General features: G+C 42.9%; 1 protein-coding gene and 1 long non-coding RNA gene across 4 annotated transcripts in view; one reads left to right on the top strand and one right to left on the bottom strand.

Moving 5' to 3' along the window:
• PAX3 (paired box 3) overlaps positions 1-21,416 on the top strand; it is a 97,908-nt gene that overhangs the window by 35,748 nt on the left and 40,744 nt on the right. The window lies entirely within an intron of this gene.
• On the bottom strand, positions 8,859-20,139 carry LOC147578694 (uncharacterized). Of its 2 annotated transcripts, none has more exons than XR_015255580.1 (3): positions 19,591-20,139; positions 15,227-15,311; positions 8,859-10,073 (listed from the first exon to the last, which is right to left on the bottom strand). It is a non-coding gene; the product is annotated as an uncharacterized LOC147578694 (long non-coding RNA). The 2 variants fall into 2 exon arrangements; XR_015255579.1 differs by lacking the exon at positions 19,591-20,139 and adding an exon at positions 16,451-17,048.

Genomic DNA, 21,416 nt, shown 5'->3' with positions numbered 1-21,416 from the left:
GATTTTGGCTCACGTCATGATGCCAGGATTGTAGGATCGAGCCCTGCATTGGGCTCTGCACTGAATGAGGAGCCTGCTTGGGATTTTCTCTCCCTCCCTTTCCCTCTCCCTCCACCGCTCCTCCTGCTTATATGTGCACCTGCTGTCTCTCTCAAATTAAAAAAAATAAAAAAGAATAGCCTATAAATCGAACCATATAATATGTAGCTTTTTAAGATTGGCTTTTTTCACTTAGTATAATTATTTTGAGATTCCCTCAAGTCATTGCATGTGTCAACATTTTATTCCTTTTTATTGCTGAATAATATTCAATTGAATGGATGTGTCATAGTTTGTTTATCCATTCACCTGTTGAACATTTCAGTTACTTCCAGTTTTTGTTCATTGTGAATAGAATTGCTATAAACATTTGTGTAAAGATATCGTGTGAACACAAGTTTCATTTATCTTTACCCCAGGTTGTGGAATTGTCAGGTCACGTGTTAAGTGTATGTTTAACTTTCTAACTTTGTAAGAAAGTGCCCAACTGTTTTCCACAGTAGCTATATCGGTCTGCCAGCAACACGTGAACATTCTTTTTTTTTTTTTTTTAATTTTTAATCTTTATTTTTGAGAGAGAGAGAGAGAGACAGACAGACAGAGTGTGAGCGGGGGAGGAACAGAGAGAGAGGGAGACACAGAATCCGAAGCAGGCTCCAGGCGCTGAGCTGTCAGCACAGTCCCGACACGGGGCTCAAATTCACCAACCATGAGATCATGACCTGAGACGAAGTCGGATGCTCAACCGACTGAGCCACCCAGGCGCCCCACAACACATGAACATTCTAGGTGCTCTATATCTGTGCCAGGCCTTTGTATTATCAGTATTTTTTTCTTTTTTAAATTTTAGCTATTCTGACAGATGTGCAGTGAAACCTAATCATGGTTTTAATTCACATTTTCCTAATGTCTAATGATATAGAGCATCTTTTCATACGCTTTTTTTGCCACCCATATGTCCTCTTTGGTGAGTGTCTATTCAACTCTTTTGCTCATTTCTAAATTGCTATTTTGTTTTCTCATTGTTAAGTTCTGAGAGTTCTTTTTATATTCTGGATACAAGTCCTTTGTCAAATATATGATTTGCTAATGTTTTCTCTCTGTCTCTAGCTTGGTTTTTGTTTGTTTGTTTGTTTCGAATTCTTCCAAGTGTCTTTTGCAGCACAAAAGTTTTGCTTTCAATGTAGTTCAGTTTGTCAATTTTTAATTTTATGGTTGTGCTTTTTAGCGTCACATCTAAGAACTTTTTGCCTAGCCTCTGGTCATGAAGATTTTCTCGTATTAAATACAGATTTTACATTTAGGTCTGTAATCCATTTTTAATCAATTCTTGCTTGTGGTTTTATGTGTAGGGCAAGGTTTGTTTGTTTATTTTTTTCATTTGTCCAATTGTTGCCACACCGTTTGTTGAAAAGACTGCCCTTTCTTCACCAAATTGCATTTGCTTTGTTGTCAAAATCAACTGGCCATATTTGTATAGGTCTCTTTCTGTACTTTATTCTGTTCCATTGATTTATGTGCCTTTCCTTTTCCTAATCCCACAATGTCTTGACCACTATAGTTTTGTCGTAATTCTTAAGATCCACTAATGTGATTCCTTCAACCTTTTCTTCCTTTTCAAAATTGTTTGTATCCATTTTGTTGCTTTTCCATGTACATTTGTCTGTATCTACTAACAATTTCTGCTGGGAAGAATTCATTTATTGAAAGCTATTTTGTTTTGGTCTTTAAACATTTTAGCAATCAGAGGGTGATAATAAAATGAATCTGTTTCTATTCCATGTAAAATTAATAACATTATCTTCCAAATGGGGGATGTCGTTCTGTTACCAATTCTTCCTCTGTGTAAGTGCTTGATTTTAGTGAAATGTTTGGCTGTAAGTCAGAGAGGTTGAGGAAAGTCATGTCTACCCCAGAGATGAACTTTGAATCACCATGCGTTTCACCTGCTTCCTGCATTTGTCATGCAACATTTAAAATCGATCTCGGAGAACAAGGAAGGTATTTGATGTATGTTCATGAAGACCAGGTCAATCTACCCATGGCTTTTTTTTTTTTATCATTTATTAAATGTATATGGTTTGAAGTCTTTGTGTCCTTTCAAAAACATTTGTAAATGTGCAATATTATAGGGTTTCCAGGTCAATGGTCTAGCCCATGAGTTAAATGCTAAGATATCAGAAACTCAGGGAGGGGAGTAGATGGCAGGAGGCTTTGCTTTTTTCTTTCTTTTTTTTAACGTTTATTCATTTTTTGAGAGACAGAGAGAGAGAGAGAGAGAGTGTGTGAGCAGGGGAGGGGCAGAGAGAGAGAGGGAGACACAGAATCCCAGGCAGGCTCCAGGCTCTGAGCTGTCAGCACAGAGCCCGACGCGGGGCTCGAACCCACGGTTGTGAGATCATGACCTGAGCCAAAGTCGGCCGCTTAACTGACTGAGCCACCCAGGCACCCCCTTTTTTTCTTTCTTGTTTTGAGTGAAGAAAGAAAACCACCCCTGCTCTGCTTCAGAAAGGAATAATGAGAGACGTTATAATCTTGGTATCCTTTCCTCCGAGTCTAGAATTTCTTTGCCAAATTCCAGTGAACTTTGAATGCTCTGTCCTAATGTTTTATAGAAATTGACACATATGCCAGGTATTTAACATGGTTTTTTTTTCCTCCACACTTTCTAACATGTAGAGCAGAATTCACAGTGAACACTTAACCAATGATTCAACACGTGAATCTCAAACGTAATCAAGGATCCAACATGTGGCTCTCAGATTGGCAGAGATGGCTGTCAAACTCCTGGATTTTCTAGGGAGGTTGTTAAAACCGATCATCCTGGGCAACTTGGCAGCTTGTCATGGGCACTCCAGGTCTGCCAGAATAGTTCGGTGTGTCGGCCTGATTTTGGAAACTTTGGACCAGATAAGTCCGCTGAATTCAGGTTACTCCGTAAAAACCGTACGTTGAAATGAATATCCAAGGTTAATCAGTTAAGTAGTTTCAGGAATTTTCGCCTTGAGACTGTGCTGCACTGAAGGATTCGGTGCTCCACGTTTGTGGCCACTTGAGTTCATTTCCGTGATTTATGCAAAGTCTAGGTGATTCTTCAGTGATTCTAAGCATTACTCTTAAATTTTACGTTGCCAGAAATACTTCTAGTTTTGTTCCTCAGCTAAGACCATATGGTGTTGAAATATAGCCACCCGTAAATGAAAAGTAGTTATTGCATTTCTGAGTTAAAGAAAAAAAATAGAAATCTAGCTCAGTAAAACTGTCACAATCCAGCCATGATAATTATAATGTGTCATTTGGCTATAGTTCCTTTACATGTAGTTTTTAAAAAAAAATTTTTTTTTAACATTTATTTATTTTTGAGAGACAGAGACAAAGCGTGAGTGGGGGAGGGGCAGAGAGAGACAGGGAGACACAGAATCCGAAACAGGCTCCAGGTTCTGAGCTGTCGGCACAGAGCCCCATGCGGGGCTCAAACTCATGGACTGTGAGATCGTGACCTGAGGCGAAGTCGGACGCTTAACCGACTGAGCCACCCAGGCACCCTTACCTGTAGTTTTTATTAGCCATTTCAGTGTTGTGATGGGCTGTAAAAAGGCATTTTGTTGCCCACCGCAGAGATGAAGAAAGCAAGGCTCAGAGAAGTTAAGTGACTGATCCAAGGCCACTGATAAACTTCTGATTCGAAGGCACAAGTTATGAGATTCCCCTGTCTTCCCTCCCCCCCCCCCCATTAAAACAAAAAGGAAAAAGGCAAAAGTGTTGAATTCTGTGGCACCAGCTCTGGTTTGGAACTATTTAAACAATATGGGCACTTGCATTTTCTTTCTCTAAACACAGTGTTATTTCCCAGTGTCATTTCTCTGTTTGGACTCGGAGTTATAAATCCCTTTTATTTTGATGTTCTTAATAGATGTTGATTGGTAGAATGCCATGCCTAGTCTTTATATTCGATATATCATGTATTACCTGCAAAGTTCTTCTTTGCTTTGTACAATCTTTTGGTTTTACCTTTTGATCTAAGATAAAACAGGCAGAAGCAATGTGATTCCTGTCTTTAATAGGATTCCAGACATTAGGAATTTGCACTTCAGAATGTAGCCGGAAGTGGGGAATGGGTTTATTCAACAATGATGTTTTGTTGGATGAATTGTGTTGGTTGCTTACAAGTATGTGTGTGTTCGTTTAGAAGCAGTAAGAGCAGGTTTTTGCTTTCCAACAAATCATTCTTGGAAAGTGGTTCTCAGCTGCTGTAGATAAGGTAAAATATAGAATACATTTGGTTTAGGAAAATTTTACATTTTAATTTTTTTTTTTTTCTTTTGAGGAAGCCATGGGACTTCCAATCTGCGGGAAAAAGTTTCCTCATTCCAGTTTTCTTGTCGAGGTCAGCTTAGCGGCTCACTTATGCCTCAGGGGTTGAGATTTTTATAGTGTGTGTTAAATCAGTGCCATGATTTGACCCAAGAGAATAAGACTTAGGGAAAAGAAAAGAAAAGAAAAAAAAATCTCAGCATTGCCAATAAGATACTTTTTTTTTTTTAAGAACCGAATTTCAGATTCACACTTTAGAAAGATATAGTCAGCAACCCAATGAAATTTAGAATGAGGCAAATTCTCCGTCTGCCCCCGAATATTCTCTCACTGCAAACAATACACAAGGTTTAGGAATCAAGCCTAAAGGTTAAAGGTTCTTGCTGTCAAGCCAAAAAGGGAGGAAAGAGGTATACTGAAGCATGTCAGTTTCCAGATTCTGGGGCCAAGCTGCTGTTCTTGAAAGGAACAAGGCATCTTCAGAAAAATGTGGTTATCAAACAAGGGGTCAAAGTTTATCTCTAGGTCAATGAAAAGGAGGGGGGGGGAGGGCCATCCTTCAGGCTCTGAATATAAGCTTTGTATTTAAATAAATTTGTGGCAGAATATTCAGTTCTTAAAAAATTACCCTATAAGGTTTATTAAAGGTTATTTACTAATGGAATAAAAATTGTTCTCACTTATAATTCATATGGAGTAATAATACTAATAATAGGTGTAGGAAAATAAATCTTCACATACGTAGTTTAATCGTCAAAACAATGCCGTGAGGGACATACGCCCACTCTGTGGATGAAATACTAGAGGCTTAGATGCATGAGCATCTCTTCTAAAATTATAGATAGGGGCACATAAATACACTGTTCCTTCTACCCCTCTTCCTCCAAAAACAAACAAACAATAAAAGGAGGGTGACGATGTGAATTAGTCCTCATTTGATTTAACATAAAATACAAATGTGCCCCAGAGCGTTCCAGAAAACCAAGTGGGTTTTAGGATGGAAGGACGTCTCTCGAATATTCCTCTTCCTTGAAGCGGTCCTTTTTTTTCTCCCCTTTCCCCCAGAAGGGTCTGCGGTTCTGTCCCTGCCTGGGTTCCCACAGCCCTCCGGTGTGGGAACGCCTCGAGGGGGGCGCCACCACGGCCAGGCGGCGCAGGCGACCCCCGCGGGCCCCAAAGCCCAAAGCGCAAGGTCCCTGCGCGGCCGGGAGCCTTCCAGCCCCGGAGGCCCTGGGCTCTGCGCGTCTCTCTCAGATGCCAAGGGCCCCAGAGTCCCCAGGACTCCTCATTGTTTCCTGGAAAAATATCCCAGTGGGACTTTGGGATCGGTGGCCACGGGCATGCATGCCCCTGGGCCTTCTAAACAGACCAATGAGCAGGTAGTTCATTTGGTGACCTTTCGTACACAGAATCACGAGTGACTTTGCAACAATGTCTGGAAAATAAGCAGTGAGTTGCTTCGTGGAGATCACGGGCAACAGGAGTCTCCGGAACGAGCGTGATAAAGCCTCAAAGAATTATTTAAAAGTTCACTGGTGATGCAGGTTTTAACTTCTCTGGTAGCTGTTGGGGCAGAAAAATAATTGTCCTAGGCTTGTACGAGTGCCCAAAACATGAAAGTGTAGTATTAATTGGCCCTTTATGTTTGGCTGCATGAGTTAAAAGCGAAGGAAAACAAAATCCATCTTGAATTACGATGATGTGCAAAATTCCAATAGGCAGACAAAGAGGGTGAAGAGTTAGAAATTCTGAAGGTCTGAACATGCGGAGCCATTTACTGAAGAAATATTGATTGGGTCCCTGTTGGGAGAAGGCACCCGGAGACATTTAAACGAAGTGTAGACAGTTTAAAGTGTATATCTATGTGGAACCTGCTCCCCCCCCCCCCCCCCGCCCCTCATTTAGTACTGTTTTTCCTCACCAAAAAAAATGGCCTGTGGACTGTTGCCCCTGTTGTGTGCTCATTCTGTGAATATTTTCCAGATTTTACTAGCGGGTTATACAACATGTTGTAACTATTACTAGTTGTATTTCACTGTCTCCAACTTGCCTTATTAAACAAAAGTTATCTCACAGCTCCAGGAGTCACTTCCGTGCTGCAGTTTGAGCTTTAGAGTTTAGGGTCGGTGGCCGCATCTGTGCTTTGAGGGAGAGTCGGTCTAGGGACAGTGTAAAATTTCAAAATGGAGAGCCAGTTCATCAAATTCAATGCCGGCTTTCTGGGATGGAGTCAGGTTACTTTCCCCAACACAAGTCGTGTCCGGGAGCATCGCATTAAAAGTACTGTATTGGCACTCACGTCCTGAGTTTCAGGAAAAGGAAATGTGAAAGACTGTCCGTTTCAACATCGCTGTTAGATACAGTATTTTGTTTTTGTATTTATGAGAAATTGAGACTTCCAGGCTACTAGGGAAGAAAAGTTAATTCCTTGCAGTAGAGAAATCAAAGAGCGGTTTCCGAGTCTCCCGGGCTGAGCCTGGAGGAGGTTAGGGGGTCTTTGTGCCTGGGGGATTGTCTCAGTGGGAGTGGAGAGAGGGAGCGGGAGGGATCAGGAAGTGCCTTCCTCGGTGTGAGCCCAGGGATCAAGGAGGGATGGGGGAGGAGAGGGGGGAGCGGGCTGAGAGGGAGGGGTGGCGCGGATCAGGGAATCTTCCAGGGATGGTGAGCAGAGTCCTTGTGGCTGGTTGGAGGGAAGAATGGTTTTCTGTGCGCAGAAAAAGTCCCTCATGGGAACTGTGAAAACACTCAAGAGGATGTGCCTGTCGGGCCAGTTTGCCCCCTTGGAATGTGATTGGTTCTGGTACAGCCCCAATCCCAGAAGGAAGGAAAGAGTCCGTGGGCTCTGATGCTTCCAATGACAGGACCTGGCACAAGCCATAGGGAGGTGATAGCTCATCTTCAAGGAGGCTCTTGAACTGTGGGTAAGGCATATGACTGGGCATATATATCATCACTGCCCAGTTAGGGACGTTTTCTCAAATGCACCTGAGCTCTCGTGGTAGGAAGGGTGTGCCTCTGTCAGTTCACGGAGGAGTTTTGGAGCACATCTCTTTTGAGCTCAATGTGTAACAGATATGCTATCCTCCCCCTCCCCCCACCCCCCAAGAAAAGGAGAAAAAGAAAAGAAAGGCCATCATCACAACACCATGCAAATTAGGAATGATCACCCTTGTTTTACACATGAGTTCCTTGGGGTTGGAGGAGATCAAGTAGCCCTTTGAGGGCCATAGTGGCAGAAAAATGACAGATCCAGGATTTGACTCTCCACGCGTTAGGCGAAAACCTAGCCCAGTGGTACGCCAACTTCATGGAATCTACCAGTCACACATAAGAGAACCTGAGTTAGTGTATGTAAGGTGCTCAGAACATTGACTGACGCGGTAAACGCCAGACAAATGTTGTCATTATTACACTTAATTTCTGGGTTCCTTGCTTAAAAGACTATTTCTAGGATCACTTTCAGGTGATTTGGATTTTGCAGAACAGGGGTCGGGCTTAGATATCATCATTTTCCTCAAACACCTCGGGTGATTCTGATGCAGATGTTGGTAGATGATTTGCACAATATTCCCATGTAATAGTGATGCTAAGATTTTATCACCCAGTGAGGACGCTCCAGCAAGAAGGATACCCCTTTCTCCATCTCCTTGAGACTTTGACCACATTTAGGCAGGGCAGGCATTTCCTACCATACGCCTGACTCATTCTCAGTATTAAAATCAGATCCCATGGCTCATGGTTTTGAAGACTATATACATTCCCTCTTTCTCCAGTGAAATCTGTAAATGTGTTTGGCTATTGAATCAGGCAAAATCTCCATTTCTATTGATATCGCAACGTGCTCAACCGAATTGAGAATAGAACGTTTAATTGTAAGCCTTAAGCATAGGACACTCTGTGATACATGCGTTTTGACATTAACTGAGGTGTTTGATATCCTCATGCCCTAGAGCGATAGGAAGATACTATGAAAAGAAGATCTCGAAGAGATCTTTGGGCGTTCTCAGCCAGCCACGATACTCTCTTGCATCCTAAGTAATCATGGCATTGATGTCTCCATCAGTGGAGGGGCAGACCCAGAGGTGGGTCTCAGAGGTGCCTTTGTCGTAAAATAATACCCAGAGACTCTGGGAAATCTAGATTTCCAAAGGTCTTTCTGGACATGGAAGAGTCCTTGAATTTCAGACCTCCAGGGTAACCTTGTATGTTTAAAGCATCGATGGTTCTTATTGTAGGAGGAAGCATGTCAGAACAGGCCAGCATACTTGGATCCAACAAACCCAATCTAAATGTAAGGGTGGGACAAGACTGTGACGGCCACCCCCTCCCATCCCCTGGCAAAGAATGTATCTACCGAACACATACTGGGATTGGGAGTCCAACTGTCTTGTGAATAAATGAATGTAAAATTAGAGAAAAGTGTTGTGACGAAGTTATTAAAAACTTTGACCTTTTTTTTTTTTTTCCTCCCTGGGAAAGAGAGCATGTGTCTCAACGTATTTATCTTTGACAACTTGTTTTATTGCCGTTTCTGGTGGTGCACCATCTAGATTGATTGGTATCGACATCCGGAGTCTTCCTTAGCATGAAGTGTTGAATCCTTGAATCACACCCCAGCGTGTCTTCAGTGTTCGAGAAAGTTAGCACACTAATGTCAAACCAGGATATACATTTTATACTTCAACACCGTGGCTTACCTTTAGTTTGCCTTTCTCTAGTACTCTGCATTTTTCAGAGGCTATTCATACCCCTGTAAATTGGTTCCTCATAATCACCTGTGGCTTGTTATTACTCCTTTACAAATGGGGAATGTGAGAGCGATACAGTTTAGGCAACGTGCCCAACAGACCATCTGGGTTGAGAACAGGATCCTGGGAATAGAATATGTCTCTCTTCTGTGCTGCTTCTAGCTTCCTTGTTTAGCGGATTGGTAAATTTGCTGCCCCGGTGGTGGCAATTTGGATAAACAGGGTGAGAGCGATGTATGGGGCATCAGGGGCATAGGATTAGGGAGTGAGGGGACAACTGCGTTTCTACCATTTCTGTGGGTGTAACCAGCGGTTCATGGCAGAGGTCATCGAGTGTATAACATAGAGATCCAAGATATCCAAGAGTCCGAAGATATCCAAGATAATCCAAGGTATCCAAGATATCCAAGATAATCCAAGATATCCAAGATAATCCAAGAGTCCGAAGTCAAAGCAAACGTCAACATGAAACTTAAGTAACCACAACAGCAAGACTCACATCCCCTGGGAAACTGTTGTCCAATCAGAAGAGTTTCCTCATTCTCTCTCTGAGCTATTGCTCACGCTGAGCAATAGCGTGGTTCTTGGGTGTAATTAGCCCGTGAATTACATGTGGCACCGGCTGTATGAAGTTGAGTAACAACACAGGGACCTGGATTCTTGTGGGAAAAAGTCCCCCACAATTCTGGCTTCATTCATGCCTGGACATGAGGGAATGACAGCAGCAGGAGATGGGGCCAGGCATCCCCTCCTACACGCCACAGGAGGATTGGGACTTGAGACATGCTAGGGAAAAGTGAGAGTTTTGGCTCTGTATTTTGCGTGCCCTCGGATGGTGGTAGTGATGATGGGCTTTGGGGATGAAGCTTGGCCCAGAATCAATAAACATGAATCTCCGTATACATTACATCAGACCCCCCCCCCCCCACGCCATACTAGCTACCTGACTGTTTCTGTGCCTCAGCATTTCATCTGCAAAACAAGGGATGATCATAGTGTTCATTTGCTTTAGATGAATGAAAGCAAGTAAAGGTGCTTGACATGGTACCTGGTGCAAATTGAGTCCCCATAAAATGTTGGTCGTTGTATAGGCCAGGCCATTTTTTTTTTCTGCAAAGGGCTATAGAGTGAGTATTTTTGGTTTTGCAGACCATTGGTCTCTGTCAGCTTGCCTTTGTAGCACGTGATCACAAAAAATACATAAGCGTGTGGCTATGTCCTAATAATCTGTATTTATAGACGCGAAGATTTCCTTTAGTCTTTCTGTGCTGATGTTATTCTTAACAATTTTTAAATGTTTTTATTTATTTTTGAGAGAGAGAGAGCAAGCAGGGGAGGGGCAGAGAGAGAGAGGGAGACACAGAATCCGAAGCAGGCTCCAGGCTCTGAGCTGTCAGCACAGAGCCTGATGCGGGATTCGAACTCACGAACTGCAAGATCATGACCTGAGCTGAAGTCAGACACTTAACGGACTGAGCCACCCAGTTGCTCTTGATGTTCTGCTTCCTTTGGATTTTCCCCCCAACCATTTAAGAGTATAAAAACCATCCTTGGATCACAGGACATGCAGATATCGACTGTGGTTTGTGTTTGGCTGCTCCCTGGTGTAGACCTTCACGTCTTTAATTTGGAAGAAATTATGTTATTTCCTAGCGCCACATCTTTGTTTGTGGTGATTCTCATGCTTAGGGTTCTTTCTGTTGGCATCTTCTGGTTATGCAGCAAAGCACGTGACAGTGGGAGGGGTGAGGGGGTGGCGAGGGGGGTTGACAGTCTTCCTCACTCACCCCAAATTGGCTATCCAAATGGAACACTTCTAGAAGACCATTGAAGTGATAGGGTAGATGGTCCATAAGTGCAAATGTACATTTTTAATTTTGTGGAGTCTTAGCAAGGTTGGCTCAAAATTTCATGTGTAATAAATCTTTCTCACATGATGCGGTAGAACTGCTCTGAGATTAGCGGAAAGTAGTGTCTGATGTATCTACAAGTGCGAGGAAATGTAAAGGAATCTAGTCCCCAGTGAGTCATTTGGGGTAAAGCTATGTGACATCCTATACCCTATTCAGGATTTAAGAAATCTCAGATGAGAATAAAGCCACATCTTCAGATGCAAGTAAAGAAGAAATGCAGGGGAGCCTGGGTGGCTCAGTTGGTTAAGTGTCCGACTTCTGCTCATGGTTCGTGGGTTTGAGCCCCGCGTGGGGCTCTGCGCTGACGGCTCAGAGCCTGCTTGTTGGGATTCTTTGCAACTTCTCATAAGAAGACCCAGGCTTTTTTGAGGGTACTTCTCAACACTGGAACTGTTTCCATTATTATAAAAGTCATACGTATTTATTGCAGAAAACATCTTAAAGTAGACTTTCCCCAAACATTTCAATTGCATTCCGTTTGAGGCCCTAATGGGTATAAGCAACATGCACGTGGAAGGCACCACACTCGTGGCAGTGATTTCGCGAGGGTGTCACCAGGCTCATGAGATCCCTACCTAGGATATGTTCCAGGTTCCAGGATACTTCCTGAAGGTTAGAAGACAAAGCAAAATGGCTTCCATATTTATCATGAGGTTCTCTGAACGATCTGTGAAGGGCATGTCTCCACTGTTATAGTTTATAGGATAAGCTTTACTCGCAGGCTGTGGAAGTGGCTACGTCCAAGAGTTGATTTCAGCAGAATTGGGCAAGAAACGCCATGCGCCTGTGAAAGATTCTAGGTAGCTTATAATTATGACTACTGGTTGACTTGTCTGTCCCTGCTACTTGTGGTAGGATGGGTTGTCATTGCCGCTGTTGATGGGTGTTTAGACCTTTCGTGGAGGGACGTGTGGATGTAGAAAGCGAGCGTCTTTCTCTTGTGCATTGCATTTAGGGGCTTTCTGGCTTTAGCAGCAATTCATGAGTGGTAGTGGGTTTATAACAAAGCAAACTTCAGAACCTTCACTGATAAGGATGCCTTTCAAATTCCTGCAAAGGCCTCAACAGTGTGTCCCATGGTCATGTAATTTTGTAAAACATGCCAAATTAAGCTAGTTTTATGTCATTTAAAAATATTTATGTATTTGTTATTTATTTATTTTTGAGAAAGAGTGTGTACACGCACAAGCGAGTGGGGGAGGGGCAGAGGGAGGGTGGGGAGAGAGAGAGAGAATTTTAAGCAGGCTCCCCACCCAATGTGGAGCCCAACGCAGGGCTCAGTTTCACAACCCTGAGATCATGACCTGAGCTGAAATCAAGAGTTGGACGCTTAACTGACTGAGCCACCCAGGTGCCCCTGTTCTTTGTTTAAAAGCAGCATTCCCAGCCACCAAATTGTAGAAACTTCAGGCTCCACAAAACATCGATCTGCTTCTGGCTCTATATTTTCAGGGTGGGACTTACTCAAACCTTTTTGGAAGGGAAGAAGAACGTCTTTGTTGAAAGATAAGTAGGATCCTGGAAGTTGAGGGTTAATCTTCCATAAGGCCTACAGTTGAAGAAGAAATTGTGAAAGGGAAAGATCTTCTCTGGGAAAGAAGCACGTAGACGCTGTTGGTGTCCTCCTGTATTCAAAGAAATTTGAGAAGTTTGGGAAAAAGAGGGGCACGTGTCTTTAGCTGATCAAAGAAGAACCTCTTATACACTCATCTTTTTCTTTTCCAGAGAAAGTGAAAGCCTTAATGTAATGCCATTTTAATTTGACATTGGCTAATACATTTTGTATAATTGGTGCTGCATCATCTCCTACAATAATAGTGACAATATGGCGGTGATGGTGATGAGAAAAACATGCATGTTATGCGACCGTTACAGTTTACTGAGCACTTTGCCGTATTTTTTTTCTCATTGGTAATAACCGAAACCAAGAGAAAGTCTCTTTACCTATGGCCTGTGGATGCCTTCCAAATTAACTGGAGTTCTATGAAAGATTGAGGTAGAATGGGGTCTCTGTGCTTCTTTCAATATTCTTTCCTTATTTTGTTTTTTTTTATTTATTTTTTTTTTTTTTTTAAATTTTTTTTTTCAACGTTTATTTATTTTTGGGACAGAGAGAGACAGAGCATGAACGGGGGAGAGGCAGAGAGAGAGGGAGACACAGAATCGGAAACAGGATCCGAGCCATCAGCCCAGAGCCTGACGCGGGGCTCGAACTCACGGACCGCGAGATCGTGACCTGGCTGAAGTCGGACGCTTAACCGACTGCGCCACCCAGGCGCCCCTCAATATTCTTTCCTTATTTTGTGATGGAGCCGTGACACCATCAGTCAGCTTCTCTTTTGCAAATTCTTCAGCATCATGGCGGTCAAAGTAACCATTGAACTTTGACACACAAAGCCAGTGCTCTTAGAATGGCCTCTAAGTTTTTGCTCGCAAAACTACTCATCTGGCAAGCACAGAACCAAGATCCCTCAAAACCTGCTCTCGGTGGTGTTTGTACTCATTAGATTTGTCTGTATGGACTTACTAGTTGCTCTGCTGACCTCTGACTGTTTGATCCATTAAATGAAAAAGCACCATTGGGACGCACAACTAAATTTATAGTAATTCAAGGAAGTGGTCAGAGAAATGTTTGGTTGCAAAAGAGCTGACCTCAAAGTTTAGTCAATAGTTCAGTTAAGAAGCACAAGTGCTGAATGTATGGAAAGTATGAAGTGCTCTTGCAGTCCAGAGAAAAGAGGGGTATTGATGGGTGGGGGGTTCCTGGGAAGTTTGGGGACCTATGAGGACATCACATTAAGATGGGCAGAAAGGGCACGCCAGGTTCAGTTAGTTAGGGTGGGAAAATCAAGATAGGACCAGTCCTTGGTCCCTTTTGGCAAGTTCATGGGATTCTGGAAAAGTATGTTTGTTCCAGTCCAGTGAAAATAGTTCCATACAGTGAACCCTTAGCAGATTTTTGCATATGTGTTCAACTTCGCGTTAATTATTAGTGTTCAGGATGCCTGGGTGGCTCAGCTGGTTAAGCATCTGACTTTGGCTCAGGTCATGATCTCACGGTTCATAGGTTTGAGCCCTGCGTCTGGCTCTGTGCTGACAGCTCAGAGCCTGGAGCCTGCTTCGGATTCTGTGTCTCCCTCATTCTCTGCCCCTTCCTGGCTTACGCTCTCTCTGTCTCTTTCAAAAATACATAAACATTAAAAAATTAAAAAAAATTAATAGGTTTCTACATTTTAAAGCGGATTTACTCAGAAATACACTAATCATTATTTCTTATAAAAATGGTTATTAGTCATCTATATTTGAATATATATGTTACTTGAGCAAAGAAATTTGCTAATGGTACTAAGATGATAGAAATTATTTTCATGCATTTTAAGAGAGAAGGCCTGATGATTATCTTCTCAACACTTATTTGGCTAATGCCTAGCTGGCTTGTTGAGACTTTGGGCAAATCCTTTTAAACACTCCGAGTGTCAACTTTATTTTTTTAAAAAGGATAATACTGTCTAACTCACAGAATTGTTAAAAAGATATAATAAAGAGTGTTAAAAGTCAGGAACAAAAACAGCATCATGTAATGGTTAGATGTACATAGAATGGTTGGGAGGCTAAATGTTTACTTTTTTTCCCCCCAAGGCCCAATTTGAGTCCAAAGTCCATCTCATTTTGTTCATATTTATTTAAAAGTGTTTGTTTGTTTGTTTGTTTCAAATAAGCTCTACACTCAACGTGGGGCTTGAACTCACAACCTCAAGATCAAGAATTGCCAGCCAGGCGCCCCTGATTCATCTTTAGATTCAGTGGTTCTGGGAGGGGGACTGTAGCTACCAGAGCTGACTAGAATATAGAAGTCAATTCAGCCACAGAGCCACAGAAAATTATGCGTTGACACTGTGATAAAAAGGAAAGAACCAAAATTTAGAATTCAAAGATGTAAGTTTGAGATTTAACGCTGCCACTAACAGGCCAGGTGATGATAGAAGTATCATTTCATCTGTTTGAAACTCAGTCTTGTTTTGTTTTGAATCTGTAAGGTAAAGTACAGTCTGATGATCTTTAAAATGATTTCTAGCTTTTAAAGTTCCAATGCTAAGCAGCACGTTTAACGTAAAGCATGACCACTAGTAAGTAGTGGTAAAAAAGATTTTAAACAGTGATGTATTCATATCCCCGCCCCCCCCCCCCCCCGTAATTTACATTGTTATTTACCTGGATGTCATCTTGCTGTGTTTCTGCTGGTTTTCTTCTCCAGCCGGTGTCCCGCTCTGTGCACATACTGATCCTGCTCTGGCTTCTATCAGGGAGAAGGAAGCATTTTAGGGGCCCCCTCTTACTTAGTGATAGCCTAGTTAGAAATGGGGATAAGGATTGGGAGGAATGGCCAGTAAAGACAACCACCTTGGATGCTTCAGGCCTTTGAGAAGCTTTTAAACAAGACTGGCTTATTTATAGTGAGATGTATGGGAACAGCTTCTGTGCTCGTTGGAGTGAATTATACGCTGGCGTCCTGTGAATGCAGTGCGAGTACATGTCATTTATCTTGGTCCGTATGTAGAGAGATGGGCACATGCTTATATTTGCACCTTCAAGTGTATCTGCAGGTGTATATGAGTAAACAGGAAGGAGTAGTGCTACAGAATCTCAGAGCTCAAGTGAAATTTGCACATAATAATACTATCAACCAAATTTGTTGTTATTACCGAAACGACAAAGATAAATTCATTTGAATGCTTGCTGGAGGGAAGAGTTTTATTTACCTTTTTAAGGTGTAATTAATCAAGAAAGAGTTTTTAAAACCTTACATTCCGTTAATAATATACACAGAACAAAAGACTGGAAAGAAACAAGTAAAGAAGTTTGGCCAATCTATATCTGACTCTTGCTCTGTCCATCCATTCATCCAGCCAGCCAGCCAGCCAAACGTCCATTTATAGAATCTAACTCCTTAATTTAAAATCAGTAGTGATTGTTTTGGATTCTGGGGTTATCTTTTTTTTTTTTTTGCACTGCCCAAATTTTATTTTTTACTGTAATGTACATTTACCGTGTGAAAACAAAAGTGCCCCCAAAAATAGAAAATATATTTTGTCCATGAAACTCTTCTTAGGAATAAACTTATCGTTGGGTAGTGAAGAGTAGGACTTGAGTTTGAATTGGATTAAACATTAGCACTATCCTGACATGCTGATGGGGTGATTCCCAGTTAAAATCACTGGCTGGCGTGAGTGGAAAACATGAGTAGGACTATCTTTGCTTTCCATCCAAGAGGGTCTGTAATTTATTCAAAGCTGCCAAGGATCAGGACATGTTTTCAGACCCTCACTCTCCCACTCTCGTCCCTCGGAGCAGGCTTTCCCAACTCAAAAGGACTTGTCATCAGTCTTTTGGGAAAAGAGTGTCTGGGGTCAACCCACTGACTCTAAAATCACTTACTGCATTATTACTCGTCTTTGCTAGGATGGACAGCTAACCCTCTTCTCTTCTTTCTTCTCTCCCTCCATTGCTCCGTTCTACCCGGCATTTCCTTATTAATTTCCCTTCAGTTCTGAAAGATTATTCCTGAAAAGGCAACGTAGAGGGGCAAGGCAGTTGTCTAGTAATTCACATAGAAGCCGGCTCCCGAAGACATCCTTGTATTTTTTTTTTTTTTTTCCTTCTTCTTCTGAGACTGGGTGCCTGAGCTGTTCACACTGGCTGGGGACACTAATCAACACGATCAGAGAGTGAATTGCTTAAAACTATATTTCAATTTTGTTTTTTAGACGTGTATCAGTAGACATAAAAGCAGATGCGAATTTGCCTCCGAGCAAACATATTCAAAGCTCTTTCCCATGGAAACCAAAATGAATGTTGGCATAGAGGGGAGGCCAAGTATATTTAATTTCTTTTAGGCTAGTTGCCTGATTTTTGATCCATCAGCCTTCTTGTTCAGGCCCTGAGGTACTTGGGAGCACAGAATTTATTTACTTTCAGAGCTACCTTAAACATTGACACACAGCACAGACACGTGTCCTGGGTCAGCAGGAGTAGAGTACCCTGGCCAACATTTTGGGTTTCTAAGGGAATTAGATATGGAGCAAGAGTTGAATACCCTTTTTAATTGGATACATGTATACTGGCTGATTATAGACAGGATCTTTGGAAGAGGTAGCAGATGAGACATTGGACGAGACTCTTATTTCACAAATTTGGAAATTTCTACAAGGCTTCAGTGGCCACTTTTCCCTCAGTCTTAACCTAGAGAGAGCATTTTCCTCATGCTAGTCCTTTATGCCTGGTGAGCTTGGACAATATGGTGGTGAAGGGAGGCAGAGGGGGGCCATATTTGCTGAGGATATATTGCTCGTCGGGAACTGTTCTGTGCTTTACAAACGCTTGCCTTTCCTTTATTTTTTATTTATTTATTTTTTTAATTTTTTTTCAACGTTTTTTATTTATTTTTGGGACAGAGAGAGACAGAGCATGAACGGGCGAGGGGCAGAGAGAGAGGGAGACACAGAATCGGAAACAGGCTCCAGGCTCTGAGCCATCAGCCCAGAGCCCGACGCGGGGCTCGAACTCACGGACCGCGAGATCGTGAGCTGGCTGAAGTCGGACGCTTAACCGACTGCGCCACCCAGGCGCCCCGCTTGCCTTTCCTTTAAATCCGCCTTTGAGGCAGGTGTATTGAGCCACACTTACTAACGAAAGAACCGGTTTCAAGGGTTAAGCAGCTTTCCCCATATCAGAGAGGAAGTGGCCCATTGGGCATTTGGAGTCGACTGGCCTGTCTCCAGGGCTGGAGGTCTTCTGCCAGACGGCCAGCTTTGTGTGCCCAGACCTCTGGAATCACTTCTGAGTTCAATGGTGACTGTCGCTCAGACGCAAAGAGAAGAAAACAACATTTCAAAAAGCGGGGAGGTTGATAAATCGCTCATACCCTCTACTTAGTCATCTCAACTGGTTGGCCAACTTCCCAGACCTGAGCCTCATACCTCTGCAGGCTGAAGGGGCGAAATCACTGTCTCTTCCTCGTTTTCCCTTCCCTCCCAGCCTCGACTGAAGTTTCTTGCGCAGTAGGTATTCCGTGAATGATTTCTTTTTTTTTTTTTTTTTTTTTTTTAATAATTAGTCGCAGATTTATTTAAAAATTTTTTTTCAACGTTTTTAATTTATTTTTGGGACAGAGAGAGACAGAGCATGAACGGGGGAGGGGCAGAGAGAGAGGGAGACACAGAATCGGAAACAGGCTCCAGGCTCTGAGCCATCAGCCCAGAGCCCGACGCGGGGCTCGAACTCACGGACCGCGAGATCGTGACCTGGCTGAAGTCGGACGCTTAACCGACTGCGCCACCCAGGCGCCCCCCGTGAATGATTTCTGACGGTGACCTTGATGTTGCCACTAATTCCTGTGCCAGCGAGAATTACGCTCAGCCTCCTCTCTTGCCTCCAGGAAAAGTTTCCTCTTTCGCTTATGTGCAGTTATTACCTCTTTCTCTCTTCCAAGAAGCCATAATTGGCCCAGGTAAGATTTGGATTTTCAAAACAAGCTTCCTGTGCTGCCCCTTTTCTGAAGCCCTCACGGAATCCCGTAGGAGACAAAAAGCGAAGAAACAATCTTGAAATGCCATATGGGAGGTGTCCGTGAAAGCATCGATGTACGAATTTGATCTCTATATTAAAGATCACAGGCTCACAGAATCTATGGCTCCGTTATTTGGTAAATAATGTATCTAGGTGTTTCAGCCTTGAGAGGCCGTTTAATCCCCCTGTTGCTGCAGGACACGGCTGGATTATCTTCTGTGTGTACCCGGGCTTGGCCTCCGTGGAGAGAGCACTGAGGTGGGAGCCAGGTGATGCGACTTTTGCTTTCTGACTTTAAGTCCACACATCATTCGTCTTTGCATCCTTGGTGCCGAGGACAGCATCAGCCGCTGTTTCCTGAAGCATGTGTGTGATTCTGGACAACCCTGCTTGCTCTCTGGGCTTCGGCTCTGAGACGAAGGGACTGGCCTAGGGTTTCTGATGGTTCGGCAATTGCAGGAATGCTTTCCCCTGGTCTGTCCAGGCTGTCAGGCGTCTATCTCTTTATGTAGGTTTCTGGCACAAAAGGTGTCGTATTTAACTTTCTTCTTAAATCTGCCTTTCTTGTGTTTGGTTTCCCCCCCCCGCCCCGAATATCTCCCGCCATGCTAATCCTGACAAAATTTAGTTGTCGGTAAAACAGCGTGGGTCGCGTGTGTCTTTGCTAGTCCTGTCTCAATAAGGGTGGCAAAAGCGTTCTTTTGTTTTTCTACCCCCTGAAAGGCTCTTTGTGCAACTTGTTATCTGTTTTATATATTCTGCTTTGGATTTATTTGTCGACGTGAAAGTGACTGATGCGCACAATGGCAAAAATATCCAGTCGTGGGAAATAAAGGTGAAGGCAGGGTGGTTCTTTGTCTTTGTCCACTGTGTCGCGAATCAGGTGGTGTCTTATTTTAAAGCTCTGTATACATAGCTAGGGTTTCCGTTTCATAGCCAGCGATCTCTGTTAGTAACTGTGCATAACATAATTTTCACACACACCAACCACCACTGAGAATACCACTCACCTTTTATAGTCGTGTTTTCACAACTGATTTGCAGAGTTGACTGTGACATCTGAGTCCTGGCAGTGTAGACCAGGAAGGGAAAAAAATGTGATGATATTGGCTACAGTTTTTCTTCCAGCCCACATCAATCTTCCTCCTCAAATGGCAATGCTAATTAGATCTTATATTTGATATATACGATCTTATATTTGGATAACCTCTCTGCGTTCTCATGGATCAGGTAGGTTACATTACTCCCCAGACCTCATTTTTTTCCCCCTCTCATCTATAAGATGGGGGTGACAACACTCCTCCAATAGGGTTTTGGGAAAAATGAAAGAACGTGTACATGAAGGAGGAAGGAAGCAGGAGTTGACTATACCAGGCAGTCAGTGAGTCAGAATAGCAGCCTTTCATATATCACTGTTGCTACTGTTGACTCAATTTTGCCCAGAATGTTGAAGGAATCATCACAAGAAGGGCTTTGAGGGACCCATGTTCTATCTCTGGGTAACCAGTTTACAAAGACATGATTTCAGAGGTAAGCCGTCCTGCATGGCAGTGGATGAACCACACTTGGACCTGGAGGAAAAAAATGTGGTTTCAATTCAGACGCAGTAACAAAAACATTAGCCAAATCTTCTCAGACAGCAAGTCTTTTGCAACATGGTGTCCCCCACCCCCCACCATAGTAAAGAGATATGGAAGAAAGATACCTAATTACCACATGGAACATCATCTTGTGGTCCATTTCACAGGTTCCCCCCCCCCCCAATTTGTAACATCTTAGAAATGCAGACTTAATCGTGAGAGATTAAAAATGCCTATTGTTCTTTCAAAGGGTTTGCAGTGTTCTGATTCCTCCCCCTGCCCCAACTCCCTTCTGTTGAAAATCCAGGAGTTGTCCCATTTTTAGCAAGTAATAACTGTGTCAAGCTGTGCCGGCAAAAATGTCCCAACGCAACTGTTAATAAGCATTGTCATTTTAAACATGAAACAGTTTAGCTAATGATTTATCTCTTATAATGTAGCACTCGGGGCAGCTGTATGATTGGCCTCTTTAGCAAGTCAAGTAATTTCTTTAACAAAATGTTAAGCACAGATGGGCCAGAAGCTGTCAGTTAACTATTATTGTGTCTACATCTGCTTGCTTTCAATGCACTGTTTTATGTATTCAGTCAGTAACTTAGCCGCAACTCCGTGAAAAGGCGAACCTACTCTGATTGGCAAATAAAATGTTCATTTGTCTCCTCTTCCTATTGTTTTGTTTTGGTAACACATGTCAGCAGCTCAATTACCCAGTTCATTAACAGCTCCCAAAGGACATGATGGCCAGCCCGTGATAAGAGGGCCATTGTGGCACATATGGTCAATAATGGCCTCTCTCTTGGCAATTGTAAATAAAAGTCACTTGGCTCTTTTCCTTTCACGAGAACTACCGTTTTCCTGTTCCCCTTCAGTGTGCAAATTACCTTTCTTTGCTCCATGCAGCCCAGTCCCCGGGAAACCAGAACCTAGCTTGCCTGCTTTTAGGGCCATGGGGACCTAACACGGAGAGAGCGAGCTCTGGTTCTTAATTTTAATTATGACTGACTTTTAAGCTCTTGAGGGGGGAAATTCTTATCATGGGAGACTATTCTTAGAAAGCTGTTAACTGATTAATTAGTCAACTAATCAGTTTTCCTAATTGAATAGCAACACATTTTCTGGGGGCTTTCCTCTGTTCCTCTTTGAAATGCTCCAGTGGCAGTGACCGCGGCGTTTTTAAAAAGCCCTTAGACAACTGCAAATAAAAATCGTTTGCAGGGGTGGGGTAGGGAAGTGTCACTTCATCTTTTCCCTCCGCG

The sequence above is a fragment of the Puma concolor genome, chromosome C1 (assembly GCF_028749965.1).
Source record: "Puma concolor isolate L17-30 chromosome C1, mPumCon1.1.hap2, whole genome shotgun sequence".
NCBI lineage: Eukaryota > Metazoa > Chordata > Mammalia > Carnivora > Felidae > Puma > Puma concolor.
Note: the sequence above shows the minus strand (reverse complement) of the source record. Positions and strands in the feature narration are given on the sequence as shown.